Consider the following 19,232-nt stretch of genomic DNA (forward strand, 5'->3'; position numbering starts at 1 on the left):
CTTAGGACTAGTTTTGTTTAATAAGAAGCCATTATTTAGCACAGTGACATGAACAAAATTTTGGCAGGAAGTGTGGAGTTTAAGTTCTGATCTGGTTTCCCTATGCTGAATGTGTTACTCTGGACAGCGAAGCTCTATGAGCCTCAGTTTTCTCAGCTGTAAAATGGAAATAATAATAGTCCATATACTTGTGAGGGCTAAACCAAATATGCATACTAAATGTATAATGCAATGCCTTGAAACAGAGTACGTGTTCAGTAAATGCCAATAGTTCTTTTGGTGGCATCAGTGAATGAGTGGATTGGGGAATTATAGAGAACCCATCAAGCTGTATGGCCTTGAATCTCCCTAGGCAGCCTGCCCACCAGGCAAACTTTGATAAAAAAAAAAATTGTTACATGAAGAAGTGAATGATAGTATACCAAGCAGTATACTAATCAAGTTAAATAGCTCTTGCAAATTCTTGCCAGTTTAATCAACTAAAAGCATAAAGATCACTTTTGGCATTAAATCTCCACCTGCTTTCCTCACAGCAATCACAGCATTTCCCTCTTTAAGAAACGACAATGATTCCCTGTTGTCATCTGAAAAGCAACACTTCACTGGCCCTGTAGGATACTGAGCATATCCAGAAGCTTCCTGGTATCAGGTTGGGTCTGACCCGCCCGAGATCGCGTAGCCCCGCCAGACCTGTGTGGTTGGAGAGAGGTGAAAAGGCCCCAACAGAGTCAGCAGGTTGAGATGAGGATTTGGAATCTAGATTGCAAGCCCGGTTATCCGTTTAGGGCTTAAGTCGATTCCGACATCCTCTCCAAACATGGACCGTGTGAGCAATCAGCAGAGTTCCAAACAGAAGGATACCCTTACACATAGTAAGAGCAAACACCAGAGACCTGAACTTGACTAATAATAGGAGTCGCCATGGATTATTTACCATATACCAGACACTTTGCTAAGGACTCTCCTTTGCATTCATTATCTTATTTAATTCTTATAATCTTTAATAAAAGTAAGTGGTATTATCCTCCCCATTTTAAAGATTGAGGAAACCAAGGATTGCAGAGCTAGAACGTGGTGAGGCTGGGATTAGACGCCAGATCCATCTGGTTCCAACCGATATACCCTCAACAGCTATACTATAATAATGCCCTCCCACAACACCAGAGTGCTGCTGGTAACCACAGGCCACACACTTGGAGACTTAGGCACAAGGATAAAATGATCCCAGCAATAAAGCTGACTTGCTGCTTGGCCAGAGAATTCTTGAAGTGAGGCTTATGGTATTTTTCTACTGTATGGTGGCAGGATTTGGCCAAGAGTCTGAGGTGTGGCTGAGAAAATCGGGGAGGGACTGAGAGAGATTCTGGGTTGGATTGAGGCAGGTTCCTGCAGGGATTTATTTCTCTTGCAGCTGCACACAAGTTCACTGTGTTCTACAGACGGGTCCTGGGATTTTTGTCTTGAGTACCTCGTGTGTTCTCATTTTCAGGGGTCACAAATAGAATGATAGCTTCTATCACTCTACATTTATTATCTGCTTCCCTTGATCTCTAAAGAAAGTGCAACAAGCAAGAGGAGATGGTTTTCTTCCTTAAAGAGCTCTGTAACCTTCTGGGGAATGAAACGACAGTTCTAAGAGGTGGCCCCAATTTGCAAGTATGGCGTCTGGGTGCTCCAGAAATAGCCTCAGCAGGAAATCGCTGAAGGATGTGACAGTGTTAAGCAGGTGGCCTCAGTTGGAAACCACCTTGGTCCTTTTGGAGGATGGAGAGAACGCTGTGAGCTACCTCTGAATGTTTTCTTCCCTCTAGTGGTCAGTGGGAGGAGGAAAGAATGATGGTATATGCGGTTCCCCCTGTGTACTCTAAGTGCAATCCTAGAAGTAACATCCAAAGAAGATTGCTTCCTTAAGAACAATATTATAATTGGAGCTATATATCAGACCAAGGACACTGTATCAAATAAATTAAAAAATATGACCAACAATTTGTCATATTAGCAAAGATACAATTACAGTAGGACCGCAATAATTCTAAATAATCAAATTAAGGCAGATGCGTTATAAGGGGCATAGAGACACTGTACATACGATTATAAAAGGGGCCTCCTCTGTATCATCTTTTTCACCTAACTATAAAATGCCACCTAAAATAAACAAGACGAGGGCGCCTGGGTGGCTCAGTTGGTTAAGCGACTGCCTTCGGCTCAGGTCATGATCCTGGAGTCCCAGGATCGAGTCCCACATCAGGCTCCCTGCTCGGCAGGGAGTCTGCTTCTCCCTCTGACCCTCTTCCTTCTCGTGCTCTCTATCTCTCATTCTCTCTCTCTCAAATAAATAAATAAAATCTTAAAAAATAAAATAAAATAAACAAGATGATACACATTGACTAAACGTTTTATATACAATTTGTTTCACCTTTCTTAGCTTTTAACTTGAAAGTGCTTTCCAAAGTGAGTTCTCCCCATGGAGCCATTTATGAAATGAAGCCCCACAATCACCCAGATATTGTTCAAACCATTTCCAAATGTATCTCTAAAGTGAATACTGGCAATTTCCCTTCCCAGTCGATTTTCTCTGCATTTTGGCACTATGTATCAATAGTCTTAAACATGTTCACAGCCTCTGACCCAGTAATTCCACTCTTATAATGTCAATTGAGGGAAATAATCAAAGCAGTACAGAAAGATTTATGAATGAAGATATTCATCAGAACCCTATTTATTTATGTATGTATTTATTTTTTTAAGATTTTATTCATTTATTTGACAGAGAGAGACATAGCGAGAGAGGGAACACAAGCAGGGGGAGTGGGAGAGGGAGTAGCAGGCTTCCTGCGGAGCATGGAGCCCAACGCAGGGCTCAACCCCAGGACCCTGGGATCATGACCTGAGCCGAAGGCAGACATCCAATGACTGAGCCACCCAGGCGCCCCAGAACCCTATTTATAACAGTGAAAAAAGATGGGGGAAAAACTGAATGTCGTACAATAGGGGAATGGTTAAGTAAAGAAATAAGGTATAGCCCTCGTGGTGGAATATCATGTACTCGCTAACATGATGCTTCCTTGAAGAACGACTTGGAAAAATGCTTATGATACAACGTTAAGTGAGAAATACGGAAAACAATTATTTGTACCATGTGATCACGAGTTTGTAATGAGAATAATTATAATCCATACCCAACTTTTTAAAGAGACTGAAAGAACATGAAAATTATAGGGGAAATGTTCGATAGGCAGCAGAGAGGAGCCCTCAGAAAAGACTGAGAAAGTATACAGGAATGAGGTGGCAACCAAGTAGGGTTTCTTGGCAAGAGGTCTGGGTCTATTCTGTGAATGAGAGGGAAAGTAGGGGGACCAGTCATTCTGGATTACCCAGGACTAAGGAGTTTTCCAAGACATGGGACTTTAAGTTAAAACGGGGAAATTGCTGTGCAAGCTGGGATGAATTGGTCACCCCAGACACAAGAACACAGGCAGGGAGATTGGTAGTGTAATGACCAAAGTCACGCAGGAAGCAGAGCACTGAAAGGGAGTCCCAAAGGTTTAATTTTACTCCCTGCTTTGTTGCCTCTTAGCAAGATACTGACATTGAGCCTTAGCTAAAGCTATAAACACTTCTCTAGCTTGTTCACCATGTTGTTATGCAGACTAGATTCAATTATTCACAAATACAAGGGATTATCAATAACAATAAACATGTACTAGGCACATACTATATTGCTTTGGGCACAGTTCTAAGATCAGTTTCCTGATTTATTAATAATTCCAAATTTGTAAAATTGTGGTGAAGTAAGTCTAAGCGAGATTATATGTCTAAATACATGAGTACAATGTTTGTCTTCTAGTAAACGCTTATTAAACATTAACCGACTGAGCCACCCAGGTGCCCCTCAACGCTTATTAAACATTAGCTCTGATGGTTGTATGTGATTGACTATGGGTCTCCGTTTGAAAATACAGATTACAGGAATCCCATACCACCTAATAGCAACTCTGTGAGATAGGTGCTTCTGCTAATGCTCCCATTTTACAGATGACAAAATTGTGGCTTGGAGCGGTTAATAGCCTTGCCCAAGTTTATAAAGTCAGTAAGTGACAGGGTCTTTGGTCTCCTGGTCCAGCACTCTTTTCCACTTCACTAAATTGCCGCCCAATAAAAAGCCACTTTGGATGAGGGCAGAGCCAACATTCTTTCCTTTTTACTGTAGACTACCTTCTTCCTACCTACATCTTCAGTTGAGTCAAAGCCTACTCTTGGGCTACATAGAGGCCGCCATTCTATGGGATATTTTGTTATCAATCCTCAGAGAACTTGAGGATCCTTCAGAAAGGCTGTAAAACAATTAGAGGGTCTGCAGGACACTTCTCACAGGGTAAGGATTTAAAGTCAGTAGTGTTCTGGTAAATGTTTAACCACTGGCTCTGGGAGAGGCGGTAGAGGCCATGTGCAGATACCCATGTGGTAAATATTTCCACCATGGCTGATTTTGAACTGCCAATGTGTTTGGCCCATGTGAACCAGGACTAACCAGTTTAAGCCAGTGCAGGCCAGTTCCAGCACACCACTAGAAGGAGAATATTAGCTTGGAGCCCGTTGCTTTCCTGAGTTTACATAAATTCAGTGAGAATTAAAGTATGGGCATTATTCAAAGAGCTTAGTTTTCAGATGTGAAAAAGGGAGGTGAAGGGAGTACAAGGTGATCGTTAGGATACTCCAGATGATGGGACAATTTGAGGGAAGGCCTAGAAGAACAGAGAAGCTTCTGGTTACTGTCCAAGTCTGGTGACAAGTCCAAGTCTGGCCTCTCATGAAACCTCTCAGCAAAGCCAAAGCTCATACCTATCACAGGAATTAGAGAAACTTTTTTCCTTTTTTTACTTGTCACGAGCTTTTTATCTTCCCACCAACTTTCTATTTTGAACATTTTCAAGGCTTCAGAAAAGTTACAGTAGAACAATGAGCCCCTGTGCATATACCCTTCACCTAGACTGACCAATTCTTCATATTTTTCCACATCGGCTTTTCCACCGTTTATTTTGATGAACCATTGGAGAGTGAGTTGCAGAAATCTTGACTCTTCACCCCTAAATACTTGAGCAAGAATCTCCTAAGAACAAGGGCACTCAGGAAGTATAACCCTGACACAATCTACAGGTAGAACGTCTGTATTCAAACTTCCCCAGTTGTCTCAATAATTTCCTTAGAACTGTGTCTTTTTGATACAGAATCTAATGCAATATTATGCATTGCATTTGGCTGTTGGTCTCTTTGGTCTCCTTTAGTCTAGAACCCCAGACCCCATCTTTCTTTCTCTTTTGTTTTGGATGACATCAACATTTTTGAAGAGTCTAGGCCAGTTGCTCTGCAGAATATCTCTCAGTTGGATTTGTCTGATTATTTCTCTTGAATACATTGAGGTTAGACCTTGTTTTCTGTGACGTTATATCCTCCTCAGTGCCTCACAACCAGTGCAGCATGATGTCATTTTCCCCACTGCTGGCAGCATTAAGCTCGATCATTTGGTTAGGTTGGTGTCCCGCCTATTTCTCCACTGCCATAGTAGTAAAGCTTGGACTCTGTGAATATCCCGTTCCAGGAGAAGCTTCTTTATGTGGAAAGTACAAATTATTTTATTACTGAAAATATAAATTACATGGTTCATTGCAGAACCATGGGTTGAGAAGGCATTTTCCCTAATTAAAAGAAAAAAAATAGAAGAGATTTATTTAAAAAAAAATGGCACTAAGCCTCTTAGCCAAATTCATGAGCTAGTCACATGACAAGAGATCTTATCTAAATAAGGGGTTCCTTATCTAAATGGTGAACTGCTGGTGGGAGGCTTATGCCCCATCTGTACATATATCCCTGGAACTTAGCCTAGTGCCTAGGCTGCAGTAGATGTTCAGGAAACGTTTATTGAATAAATTCCTCTCCAATTGTACTGTCTCCATGAATGAGAAATTAATCACACTAAGCAAAAAAATGTACTTTATTTTGTCTACTGGCACCAGCTGGAATTGATTTGGCTGCTTAAGCACCACTCTTCTCATGGGAAATGACAGAGCTTTCAGTTTTCATCCAGGTATTTGACCTTACTTAGGCATTATGCAAGTCTCTGGTTATTCTAAAAATCTTAGCTTCTCTATATTAAAGTCAGAAACTGTTCTAAATAAATCAAGGATCAGCCCTGTATTTGTTAGGATTAGACTTGGCTGCAAATGACAGAAAACCCAAAATAACAGTGGGTTAAACAATACAGCCATTTATTTCTCTCTGATGTAAAAGTCCCCAGTTCTGGCCAAGATGGAGTAACAGGGACCGGATTTACCCTCCTGCCTGAAACAAGTGGAAAACCAGACGAAATGAAAACAATAGTCTTCAGACATTGGACACCAGGCAACAAAGAACAGTGATCTCTGAGAGACAGGAAACAAACAAGGTAAGCCCTATGATTGCCCCAGCTTACTGCCTGGAGAGAGTTTCCAGGCAGTGATGCAGGGAGAGGGAACCCAGGCAGGGCCACGTGGATGAGGAGACAGAGCCGGGAGTCAGGAAAACTAAGGCAGCTAGAATTTGCAGGACAGAGTACTGGAGAGGAGAGAGCTATGTAGAAAGAGAACTCGAGAGATCTGAGAAGAGTTCCCCCTTGAATCTCTGGCTACATACTGATCAACACACACATATGAGGCCAGGAAAAGAACCACCCAAAAGGAGCAGAAAGAATAAAGATCACACAGAACCAGGAATAGTACCTGTCCCCACCAGCCAGAATGGAAAATCTCATAATTCATAGATCAGAGAACTCAAAAGGGTCTTGCCTCAGCCATGGTGCCAAATTAGCCCTAGACTCAAGGCTGCTCTAGACCTGCCTAATGAAGTTTAAAAAACAAGCCTTGAAAGGATCAACCTGTTTCCAAGTAACCTAACTGTGTTCCAGAACAAAGCTCAAGACTATTTATAGAAATATGAAGTATCCAACGTCCAACAACATAAAATTCACATGACAGCCAATCGAAAGCTACCAGGCATTCAAAAGAAGAAGGAAAATACAACCCATAATAAGGAGACAAATCCATCAAAACTGACCAAGAAATAACACAGATGATAGGATTAGTAGACAAAGACTTTTAAACAGTTATTATAACTCTTCTCCATTTGTTCAAGAGGCAAGAGGAAAGATTGAGCATGTTAAGTAAAAACAAGGAAGACATTCAAAAGACCCAAATAGAACGTCTAGATATGAAAAACTTAATGTCTGAGATGATATAAAAGTCTGTATAGGTAGTTGAGGGCTTGCATGGCAGTTCCATGGTCATCAGGGACCCAGGCTCCTGTCTTATTGTTCTACCATCCTCAATATATAGTTTCCATTTTATGACCCAAAATGGCTGCTCTAGCTCCAACCATCATAGTCTGCATTCCAATCAGCAGGATGGGAACTAGGTTGGAAAAGGGTATGCACCCCCACCCATTTAAAGACACTTAGAAATCACATGATGTCATTTTCCCTTACATCCTGTTGGCCAGAACTTAGTCCCAGAGTCACACTTGTCTGAAAGTGAGATCAAGAATTGTAGTCTTTATTCTGGGTAGCTTTGTGCCCAGCTACAATGTCAGAGTTCTAACACTTTGTGAAGAATGGGAGACCCAAAATAGGGGGACAGCTAACCACCACTTTTCAAGTTCAGAGCCTTATCAGGGCAAGAGAGGTCCTGATCCAGTTTGAATAAAATCATGACTCCTGGCTTAAAAATAATTTGAATGAGACTGCACCTAAGTGTTTTTGATACTCAAAAATTAAAAATCTGATTAATTTGTTTTGGGTTTGTTTGACTTCCAGCCCCCATACCTCCATCTACTTTTGAGCTGATCTCAAACAAACTGCCAGAGTTGCTCCGTTTCCCCAATCAGTGACACCAATCTGGAGGTGGAGTTTAACATTTTGTTTGACTTATGCCTATGTTTATCCTGGCCAAGAAACCAGGGTCATTCAGTCTGTTTTTGCTCTAGTCCTGAAACAGCTCAGTTTCTTTCTTTCCTAATAAAGTCACTAACACCTGCAGCTGAAACCAACTTTCACAGGGGCATCCATATTGCATGCCCCGGGACCCCAGTGCCTCCTTCCTCACGGAGAAAAATTTGGTACATGATAGATACGATCTTTTCTATGAGCCATATGACTCCTACCCAGACTTTCTTTTGGTTGGCCGTATAACTATTCCTAAATCTCAGATAGCTTGGTGATTACAAGTCATTAATCCTTTTGAAGCCTTTCAGTATTTCTGGGGGTATTATTGCTCTCATAATGCCAAAATGGATGCCATTCTTTTTAAGGGATGGTAGGTGGGCATGCAATTGATCTGTTTTTGTCAGGAAAGAAAGCCTTGCTGGAAAATGGCAGTTCTTTCAAGGTGCCATACAAACCAAGTGTGTGACCAACTCACTGAGTGATCCTAAGGAGTATTCTACACTAGCTCTGTGTGCTATCTTGAGCAACGTAGATCAGAAAATCTGCAGGAAGTCAGGCCTGGGCACTTTCCAGTTGCTAATGGGCTTGGATTGCATTAACAACCTTCTGCTCAGACATTGCAGAATGACATATCTTACTTTCCACCCCATATAAGCTCCCTTCTCCTATAATCACACTGCTTTTCTATTATTAGCATCACCACCACCATTATTCTTTACATGTAATAATAGTAAATTTTGAGGTAGAATATCGATAGGGGTTTCATATAGCAAACTAACAACCTAGAGAAATGGTTTGGTGGAAGAGGTTGGGATGGAAGTTCCAGGGCTGATTTGGACCCCGCACTGTGACCTCAGGGGAAGACTCTTTTCCCCTGGGCTCTTCTATTGTGAACATGTACACTAAGGTTACAACGGATTAGATTCAGGAAACACACTCACTGACCTTCTGTGCCCTGTCCATTGTGATTTCTGATTTGGCATCCAGTGGACCCAGAATATACTCTCTGGGCCACTTGGGAAAAGAGCAGATGCTGTTTGTCAGGTACGGTTTTGTTTTTAGTAAGACCTTGCTGTTTGGATGAAATGAAGGATGAGGGTGGAGAGTTGACTTAAAGGGAAGATAACTCATGGGATCAGGTGGGAGTTTGCACCCAATAAAAAAATGGATACTAAGAGGTTAAGTTGTTTTCCAGGTGAAGGAGAGAAGTAAAACTTTGTTAGGCATGGAAGCATGCTATGAGCTCCAAAAACTGGAACTTTGTTCCATTTATTTTAACTAACCCCTCATTGACCAAGACTGTCAAAAGACTGAGGTGCACACTTGAACTGTCAATGGCTCTTAACACTGTAAATTGCAAACACTTGCTAGCTGAGTGCCTGTCCTTCTGAACCCTCTTTTTTATTGATTTGGAAAATATAACATTCTTTGAACTGGCTGGCTCCAGATCCGCAAAATGTTTGGATCCAAATAGTGAATTGCCCCAAATGAGGCAAATCAAAGATGTATGTGTGTGTGTGTGTGTGTGTGTGTGTGTGTGTGTGTGTGTGTTGTGGTCTTTAAGAAAAAAACTTGTTGAGAGTTTCACCTAATAATACAAAAGAACAATTCAGCCTTAGGTCTCCGTACCTTTCTTTTCAGTGGATTAAACCTAAAGCACAAGGGTTGTCTGTCCTCTACTAGTCAGTCAGGGCTATAGTGTAGTGTTAACAAATCAATAAATAGAACACTAAACCTGTCGAAGGTGTTACAGTTCTTTCTGCCTCTGTATGTGGGGGTTCTTCATCTTGCTCACATTTCTCAAGTGTGGCCCTTCATATGTTGTCTTGTATTATCAGAACATCTTTTCAAACAGCAAATTAGTATCTAACAATCTTCCTTCCACAGGGCCCTCCATTAAAGAGACTCTACCTTCTTCCCAGGCCCTTTTTTCTTGGGAGCGCATGTCTAATACATTCTTGTCACATTGTATGCCATTTGCCGTGGTAGATTTTAACGGGTTTTTTGAAGTGTCTCAGCTATAAAGCACCTTGTCCTGCCATGCCCTGTAATCAAGGACATTAGATCCCACAATAGTCAGCAATAAGTAATGAAAAGAATAGAATGTTAGTCTTTGAGACTGGCTTCCCTCTCAAAATTGTAGAGGGTCACCCTATGCCCAAAAGCGGATGCTCATCTTTAGATACAGACAACCCAGGGCAAGCATTCTCTTTGAACCAACAGGTACGTAGCAAGTATTTACTGAACACCTGTTAAGCATTACAGCATTGAGCTAGGTACCGGAGTAGAGATGTAAGACGGTCACGGCATGGTCCTCATCTTGGATAATATTCTATTTTCCGCTTGGGGAAGGGAAACATACACTGCAAAGTCTAAAAGTAGACTGTCCAGCTTATGAACCATCAACTGTCAGACCTTTCGTTTTCACCTAGTACAACTGTGTCTTCAAACCATGGACCCTCATGCCCTAAGATGCAGCAGAGTTCTTTTCAAGTCTGCCTCTCTGCCCTTCTTGCCTCCAGCCCTTTCAACCAGTCCCACTGCTTTGAACTTCTATAAGATTTAGGGTAAAAAAACTTCCATGGCTTTTGAAAATTTTCAAACCATAAATCTAGTCTGACCCTCTCATGTTACAGATGAGGAACTAGAGCCCCAGAAAGGTAAAAGAATTCGGTTGAGGGTCCATAGCCTATTAGAAGCTGCAACCCTCAGTTTTCTCATTCTAGTGATCTGCTTCCCCAAACCATCTATCACTGTAGCAACAGACACTTCTTCTAAATATCAGAGTGGCCTTCTATCTTAGGAAGAGCCACTTGACACAGGAACTGGAAGAAGTTGCTTTGGGGTATTCTGAGCCAAGTCCTTAGATCCTGAGTTACTCCAGGAGGCCAGAGAAAAAAAGAGATCAGTGAAGAATATAGTTCAGGCTCCCATTTTGCTGCACCCAAATGGCTTCTCATCCTTCACAAGGGAATATGAGGATTCACTGAGATCATGGATGCAAAGTATCTGGCACATGGTAGGTGCCAAACAAATGATAAATCATAATAATACAGCTATTGCTTTGTAACATAAGGTGCTATCTTTCATTGATGTGTCTCTCAATTATTAAATAAGCACAGAAAATAAGGATTTACAAATCAGAATCCAGGTCCACAGTGAGTTAAGCTGGTGTACCCAATGAATGCCAATTTCATAGATAGTTTGGTGGAGTCAAAGTATAGGCTTCACTTCCCAGGGAGCCTGACAGAGCTTGGCAATCCTAGTGCGCCTCACTGTGCCAGTTCGGAGAGCTAAACAGATGATGTGGTGCTCGGTTTCTTTTAAGCACAGGTCTGGAAAACACTATTCTTTGCTTTGCTTCTCATAATCTGACTGGAATAAATGGAGGAGAAAATTGTTGGGACGGTTGTTTCTCTTGGATGAATTCAATTTCCAAAAAAATCACAAATGAAATTTCCTCACTTGGAATTAACATACTCATACATCACTGCAAATAGGAAGAACTCTCCGTTTTGGAGAAATGGCCTGGGAGGCATCATTGATGACATTGCCTGGTTTCATAGAGCATTTGCTTCCTCCTCTTTAGTGTCTGTGACTTTGGCTGGGGAATTTTCCAAGGCAAAGGTTATGCTTTGGGCTTGAACTTCAAAGCTCCACTCATTTGCACCCCCATCCCAGTCTCAGTCCTACACAGTTGATTTTCTTATAAAAGCATAGTGGTTTCTTTTGGGTTTCTGACTTAGATGTTTCAATTCCGTGTTCCCACTCTGATAGTTCCCCTTGGATTATGAATTAAAGCCTCTCCTCCCAATTGCTCTATCTTGTCTGAGCAGTGGTCCTGACTTATTAAAAGTTAAGCAATTTACCCCTGATCTCTTAGCAAGAATAGCAAGAGCCAAGTGTAGAACCTAGGCAATATAACAGAGTTTCAGAGCTTAACCCCTATCCTCTATTGCTCAGGGATTTCAAAAGCAAGAGGAAGCACTCGTGACTGGTGGGATCAAGAATTAGTTTGCAGAGGAGATAGCAGTGGGCCTTGAGGGATGGATAGGATTTTGACAGAAATAAAGCAATGGAGTAATGAGTGTGCCATACAGGTAGACAAGCATAGGCTAAAATGTGGGCCAGGGTACTTAGTTTTGCTTGAATATGGGATCATTTGAAGGGAGTATTGGAAGATGAGTCCTTGAACAGAGTTGGGATTATGTTATGGAGAACATGTTTGGATAGGATAGATTTGTACTTAGTTCATTAAGCAGCTGAAGATTCTTCCTTCATCCCTTTTCCTTTCCTTCCTATTTTCCTTCCTTAACTCCTAAATAATATATGTGCTTTACAGAATAAAAATTTATCTAAAAAGAGAATACCACCAGAAAGCCCCTCAACAGAGATGATTCACACTAATATCCTCCAGACTTTGCTCCCGTGCAAATATATACATATAAATAATTCCATACCTTGGGAGGCATAGTTCTAAGATTCCTGCTACTTGCCTATATGCTCTGTATAATCCCCTCTCCTTGAGAGTGGGCAGATGTGAATATGATGTGAGTCACTCCCTTGATTAAGTTAGGTTATTATGGCAAAGATGATGAGATAGTCACGCCTCTAATTACATTGCATTATATAAGAATTTTCATCTGGCTTTAAAGAAGAATCTTCATGGTGTGAGAGAGCCATTTGGCTAGGACCTGAGAGCAGCCTCTAGGAGCTGAGAGGACCCCCAATAGTCAGCTAGCAAGATACCAGCGACCTCAGTACTAAAACCCCAAGGAACTCAATTCTTCCAATAAGCTGCGAGCTTGGGTCCGCAGCCCTGGCTGATACTGTGATTTCAACCTGGTGAGTGTATTAACTATATTTTCTGCATTCTTGATGCTGTGGCATCTGGGGAGAGATTGTCCCTCTCAGGTTTAGCCAATTTTTAGAGATAGCAAATGACTTTCCCAGGTGGGTACGTTTCATATGCAAACCAGCCAATCCAGACCCCATATCTGAACCACCTCCTCTATCTGGCTCTTACACTCTAGGAGGCAATATTCCCCTGCCCTAACCATCTCAGAGCCAGGTACCAGACAACCAATGATAGCTCCTATACCCCAGAGCCCTCTGAAATTATTCAAACTAGCCTAGTCCTAAACCTGCTTACCCTGCTTGCCTTTTCCATGGAAACTGCAGTAAAGGCTCTCGCCCACGTTGTCCCTTCACTCCTTCTGCCTCCTGACCAACCCTGGGGCTTCCCCCTGTGGCCCTGTGGGGCATGCCGTGCCCTCCTCTTGGGACCTGCAGTTACAAACTATCTTTCCAATGGCTGTCATTCTCTGATCTGTTGGCTTCACCATACCTGATTGGTAATAAAACCTACATTTTATTTTTAAGATTTTATTTATTTGACAGAGAGAGAGATAGCACAAGCAGGGGGGATGGCAGAGGGAGCGGGAGAAGAAGGCTCCCCACTGAGCAGGGAGCCCGATGCTGGACTCGATCCCAGGGCCCTGGGATCATGAGCTTAGCCGAAGGCAGCCGCTAAACTGACTGAGCCACCCAGGTGCCCCCAAAACCTGCATTTTAAAACAGTGAGAGACCCTTAGCAGAGGGCCCAGTTAAACCATGCTCAGACTCCTGGCTCATTGAAACTGTGACTTAATGAATTTGTGTTGTTTTAAGCTGCTAAGTTTAAACTGCTGAATTTATGGAAATTTGTTATGCAGCAAGAGAAAACTAGTACACATGTAAAAATGATATTTAAACATTTTGTATTCTAGAGAAGAATACAGAAATGAAAAAACCTACATTTATATATTCCATTAAAATATTTTGAGTAAGGGAATGAAACACTTGGAGCTGAGAATTTAAACGGCAGTGAAATGTGGAACAGTTGAGAGAAGCAAGGGATGGAGAAAACCTGGCAGGAGATTATAGTACTCATCTGGATTGGTGGTGCTCAACATTGGTCTCCCCTAGAGCAATTAAAATTAAAATACTGATACCTAGAACACACCACCCCCAGAGATTTTGAACTAATGGTCTGTGGTACAACCTGGGCATCCAGTGTTTTAAAAGCTCCCCAGCTGATTCTAATACACAGCCAAAATAGAGAACCATCAACAACAGACGGAGTAGAGAGTGCCATCTTGAATTTAAATGTTCTTATTGAAATAGAAAAAGAGGGATGTGTAAAAAAAGGCATTGCTGAAGAAGCCACCAATAACCCAGCAGCAAGAAGACTGGGAATCCTCTGGCTCATCTTGCTTTTGTTGCTGTTTGGTTGGTTTCTTTTTAATTAGATTTCCATTCATCTCATTAGTATTATTAGGAGAATTTTCATGGGGAGATAGAAATCTGAGGCTGGCTCTGCATACATGGAAGGGTAAGGCCGTTGAGGAGGTCTCAAGGAGCATTCTGGGCAAAGGAAATTGTTTGAGCAAAGTCTCAAAGGTGGGAACTAGTTTTCCAGGTACTGGCCTGAAGTTGGTGTTTGACACAGAGAGTAAAGTTTGGGTGATGGGACTGCCACACAGAGGCTTTGATACCATAAGAAACTAGGAGTCATTCTTGTTCTTGAAAAGAAGGGGAATGAACTGATTTTTCAAAATGGTAGGTGAGGAAGATGACCTGAGTGGAACAGGAAGAAAAGTTAGAGAAAACCGAGAAGCCAGGGAGCTTACAGGCTGTTAGAGGAATCAAAGCATGAGGAAACAAACCTTATTATAGGGCAAAACAATGAGAGGAGAGAGGAACAGGGCAAACCAAGAGATACTCCTGAAGAAAAGACCAATTTGAAGGACCTACTAGTTGTGGGAGTGAAGGACAAGGAAGGGTTGCAAGTTTGGGCTTGGTAGGCTGGTAGTAATGCATGTGATCCAAGGTATCTGTTTGGGCATTGTGGTTAAAGAAAGGGTAACGTGGTTGATGAGGTGTTGGGTGTTCTTGGGTGTCCCTGGATAACAAGGGAATTCATCCACTGTAGACTCACCGTCGCTCAGGGTGGGTGGATGAGGGATGGATTTCACAAGGGAAACATGGCAGGAATAAAGTGGTTTAAAGTAGTGTGTCTTCTTCTCACTCTGTATAAAGGAGGGAACTCCCTTTGGACAGTTGCATAAAGGGAGAACTAGCAATCCCAGCTGCCAATAGAGAGAATGCAGAGGTTTTTTTCCCCTTTATAGACCCCCAAGGTGGAACTTGCTGGGCTGTATCTGGTTGTGATTCATATCTTTGCCTGTGGTTCAAGCCTTGGCATGGGATATGGAAGCTGGTTACTTGTAGCTGGAGCAGGAGATGGTCCATTCCTCCCTCCCTTAAATGGCTGAGTCTAACCTGAATCCTTAGGAGTGTAAATAATTTACTCTCTATTCCACTGAGCCCAGTTAATATTACTTCTCCAAATACCCCTGCCTGTGCTCTTATGTTTACTTATACTTTTCTTGCCAAGGCCTTCTAACTGTCCCTTCTGATATTTATTTTATTGGTGGAAATACTGGCCTGACCCAAACTCTGAAATAAATTGTGAAGGATAGGAGCATCTTAGTCAGGCCAATGGGACTTTTAAGTACAACTCTCCCCCTCCCTTGGGGGAGTTTTGTACCAGAAACAACCGTGTGAGATCCTGCTTTTCATCAAGGGTTTATTGGTTAATGAGGCCTGTGGCTGGTGTGGTTTTCCTGTGTTTAGCTTTTGGAACTCTCAGAGACAGTTGCTTGGAATAGAGAGCTGACAGAATTATTGCCCAGCAAGCCTGCCGGCCACAGCCCACAAGATTCCACCAACGCCGATGAATTTTATGGCAGATTCAATGAACAGTGCAAGTATTTGAGGAGGCAGAGTGAAGAGCTGTTGGCATCCTGTCCTGCTGTCTGAAGAAGTCTGGGAGACTTCTCATTAAGTCATCTTTTTTCTATCTCATTTTACTCTAGGCTTTGTTGTCCTTCCTCAAGTGCCTGAACAGGAATTCGTGGGCAACGTGGTTTCGGGATGAGGTCACTGGAGTGGAACCTTGGGACTTGCCTCCCCTAGTTTTCTTGTGGCAAAAGGGACCTTTTCCATTAAAACTTGCAGTAACAGAACATGACCAAACTCCACTTGGCCCTACCATTCTAGCCCTTCAAGCTGCTCTTAGAACAGTCCATTACATTTGTATAAACTTTGGAAATTTTGGAAAAGTGCTTTCATATATTATCACAGTTGAGACTCAGATCACCTCTAGAAGTTGGCAAATCAATTAGCTTTCACTCTGTCATGAACCACCCCAAAACTCAGTGGCTTCAAACAATGTTTATAATTTCTCACCAGACTGTAGGTTTGCTGGGCCTTGGCCAGTCTAAGTTGGGCTCAATCATGAGTCTGGGACAAGCTGGGGGTTACCTGGTCCAGGCTGGTAGTGACTGCACTTCCCATGTTCCTCATCCTCCTAGAACCATGGGATAGGCTGAGCCTGCTATTTTCATGGTTGAGGCAGAGATGCAAGAGTGAGAAGAAACACTAATGCCTCTTAGGGCTTGGGCTTCTAACTGGCTCCTTGTTACTGCCACATCATCATCCAGTTTGCTAAAGCCAGTTACATGATGGAGTGCAGAGTCGATGAATAGGAGGTATACTCCACATATTTTACAGCAGAAATGAGTCAAGTGGGCACAGATAGAGGAAGGGCAAAGAATTGGGCTCAATAATGGAATCTTCCATAGGTAGGCAGGGTAGATATGACTATTTCCATTTTGCAGATAAAAAATCTAAGACCCAGAAGGCTGAAATGATTTGCCCAAGGTCATACACAAAATTTGGACATGGCTGGAATGCAAACTCAACTGTCATGGCTTCTAATCCTCTCAGCTTTTTACCACACTGAATTCCACGATTCCATAACATGTGCCCTAACAGTTAGTTAAAGGTCCATGACTCCTTTCTTTTGGGAATGAATTCTTATGGCCAGGTCCTTTTTTGTTCTTCCTTATGTCCCTGGGATTTGGCCCATGGGCCTCCTTCACAGTCATCACCATCTACTCTTCCATTTGGACCTACCTGGAGGTGCAGGCTAGCTCCCATCCCCACCCCACCCCCCACTAAAACACGCAAACACAAATTCTCCTGTCCCTGAAACAGACGTATGAACCTCTCCATTTTTAATACAAATAGATCTTTAAAACAAGAATCCAAACATCACATGATAGTTGGACCAGAGTGACCTCAAATCCCACCATACTCTGGTTCTTTGAAAAATGGGACTATTATAATTACCTGCATTCTGTCAACATGGTTATCACGGACTCTGAGCTGTGTTTAGATGTTAATAGGTCCAGTCTAGTTTCCTCTTAGCCCTTCCCTGACTGCCTTTGTACAGAGTTCTTTTAGTGGCACTCAAATCATGGATCTGCCCATTCCTGCCCAGTCTGGCTGGGTAGAATTTTAGTCCAAGCTGCTCAAACCTAGCCTGAAGAAATTTGAGCTAGTATCTCTGATAGAACCTGTGAGATTTTTTTCAGGTGTGAGTCTCCATGGTAACGCTGTGCTTCTGTCTTTCGATACACTAGCACTCCTAAATCTGGCTTCTAGCATCCTAAGGCACAAAGGTACCATCTGACCTTACATTCTCCTCCTCTGGGTTTCTGGTCAACATGCACTGACAGTGTGTTTGCCTCATGTGAATATTCTTGACAGAGGTCTCCATGACCTCAGTCTCTGAAAGCCCCTCCATTTCCTTTGGCATAGTTTCCTTTCCTGATTTTTTTTCTGTAGCATAACTTCCAGCAGCTGCTTGATATGGCTGTCTGGCTTTACCATTCAGGGCGGCTCCACCTAATCTCTTGATTCTAAGGGCTAATGTGGCTTAGTCATAGCAAGGAAACTGAGTTCTGATCTTTCTCCATACTTCCATGGAAGACTGGAAGACAGGTTACTTGCAGGGATTTCTGAAGGCAGAAGGTAAATGAGTGATCTTTACAGTGGTAGAACCAAGAGGAAATGATGGTTGTCCTTGAGCCTTCAGAGATGATAGCTAAATTCAGAGGGAAAGTAAGTAAGAACAAATGTGTAAAAAAAAATGCTGCTGGAAAAAAATAGCTGCTGCTGATAAAGAACGTCAATAAATTCAAGCAGTGTCTGCTTTTGGTTCTTGATTATCTTTCTGGCTCATTGCTAGGGAGAGCGAGCTGTACAGCTACCATGTCAGAGGAGATAAGGAAAACAAAGAAGTCCAGTTAGGGGCATTGCCATAGATAGTTTGCCTTCTGCTTTGGAATGATCCATCATTGGACTACAGAAGAGGAAGGAAGCAAGGAAGCAGCTAGAGTGTGGTACCACATATTATGATTCCCGTCTTGCTGGTCAGGTAGTTGGCATAGTACAGTAGCAATAAGTGTGGGCTCTGTAGGTAGAGTGCCTAGACTTGAATGTCTTTTGATTCGGGACATTGGGCAACCTTTTGATTCGGGACATTGGGCAACCCTAAATTTTAGTTATCTCATCTACCGAGTGGGCTTACTGCATCCTACTTCATACGGTTGTTGTGAAGATGAAATAAAATAATGTTTATAAAGTGGCACAATGCTGGGCACATAATAAGCACTAAATAAATGCTAACCGTTATTAATATTAGCTGATGCACCTTTGCGGGAACTTTCAAGAAGAGGATATTGAGATTCTGTGGTATCTACTGATTGTTCCTTTTTTAGTAAACTCTTAAATATAGTAAAAGCTCCCCTCACTGACCTCCATTTAGCTGACTTGGTGGACTAAGTTGATACTTTTCCTTCCTACTGAAATATATACTGACCAATGCTCAGTGCACAAGGGAAGATCCTGGACAGTAAATTACACTCTGGTTGACCCTTACACTTCTGCTTCCATGTGTTGAGTTGACACTTACCAAAAACTAGTTGTTTTCTTGCCAAACGCATTTATGCCAGTTGTACTTGCTAATATAATTAGGTAACTTACTGTAAATTTATGAAATGTGCGTATAAAAGAGAAGCTATTGTTTCTCTGAAAAACAACGTCAATGCTTTGGAAAGATTTGATAAAGAAAAGTTACTTTTAAAAGCAGCCCTATTGTTGGGGAGCCTGGGTGGCCCAGTCAGTTGAGCATCGAACTCTTGGTTTCAGCTCAGGTTGTGATCTCAGGGTCGTGAGATGGAGCCCCGCATCGGCTCCACACTCAGCACATAGCTCAAGTTTCTCCCTCTCCCTCTAGCCCTCCTGCTCATGCTCTATAAATAGATAAATAAATAAATAAATAAATAAATAAATAAATAAATAAATACAA

At 42.2% G+C, this 19,232-nt stretch overlaps 1 protein-coding gene across 6 annotated transcripts in view; it reads left to right on the forward strand.

Moving 5' to 3' along the window:
* COL4A6 (collagen type IV alpha 6 chain) overlaps nt 1-19,232 on the forward strand; it is a 268,861-nt gene that overhangs the window by 143,227 nt on the left and 106,402 nt on the right. The window lies entirely within an intron of this gene.

The sequence above is a fragment of the Callorhinus ursinus genome, unplaced genomic scaffold (assembly GCF_003265705.2).
Source record: "Callorhinus ursinus isolate GAN/ISIS: 27379988/994484 unplaced genomic scaffold, GSC_fseal_2.0 scaffold65, whole genome shotgun sequence".
Classification (NCBI taxonomy): domain Eukaryota; kingdom Metazoa; phylum Chordata; class Mammalia; order Carnivora; family Otariidae; genus Callorhinus; species Callorhinus ursinus.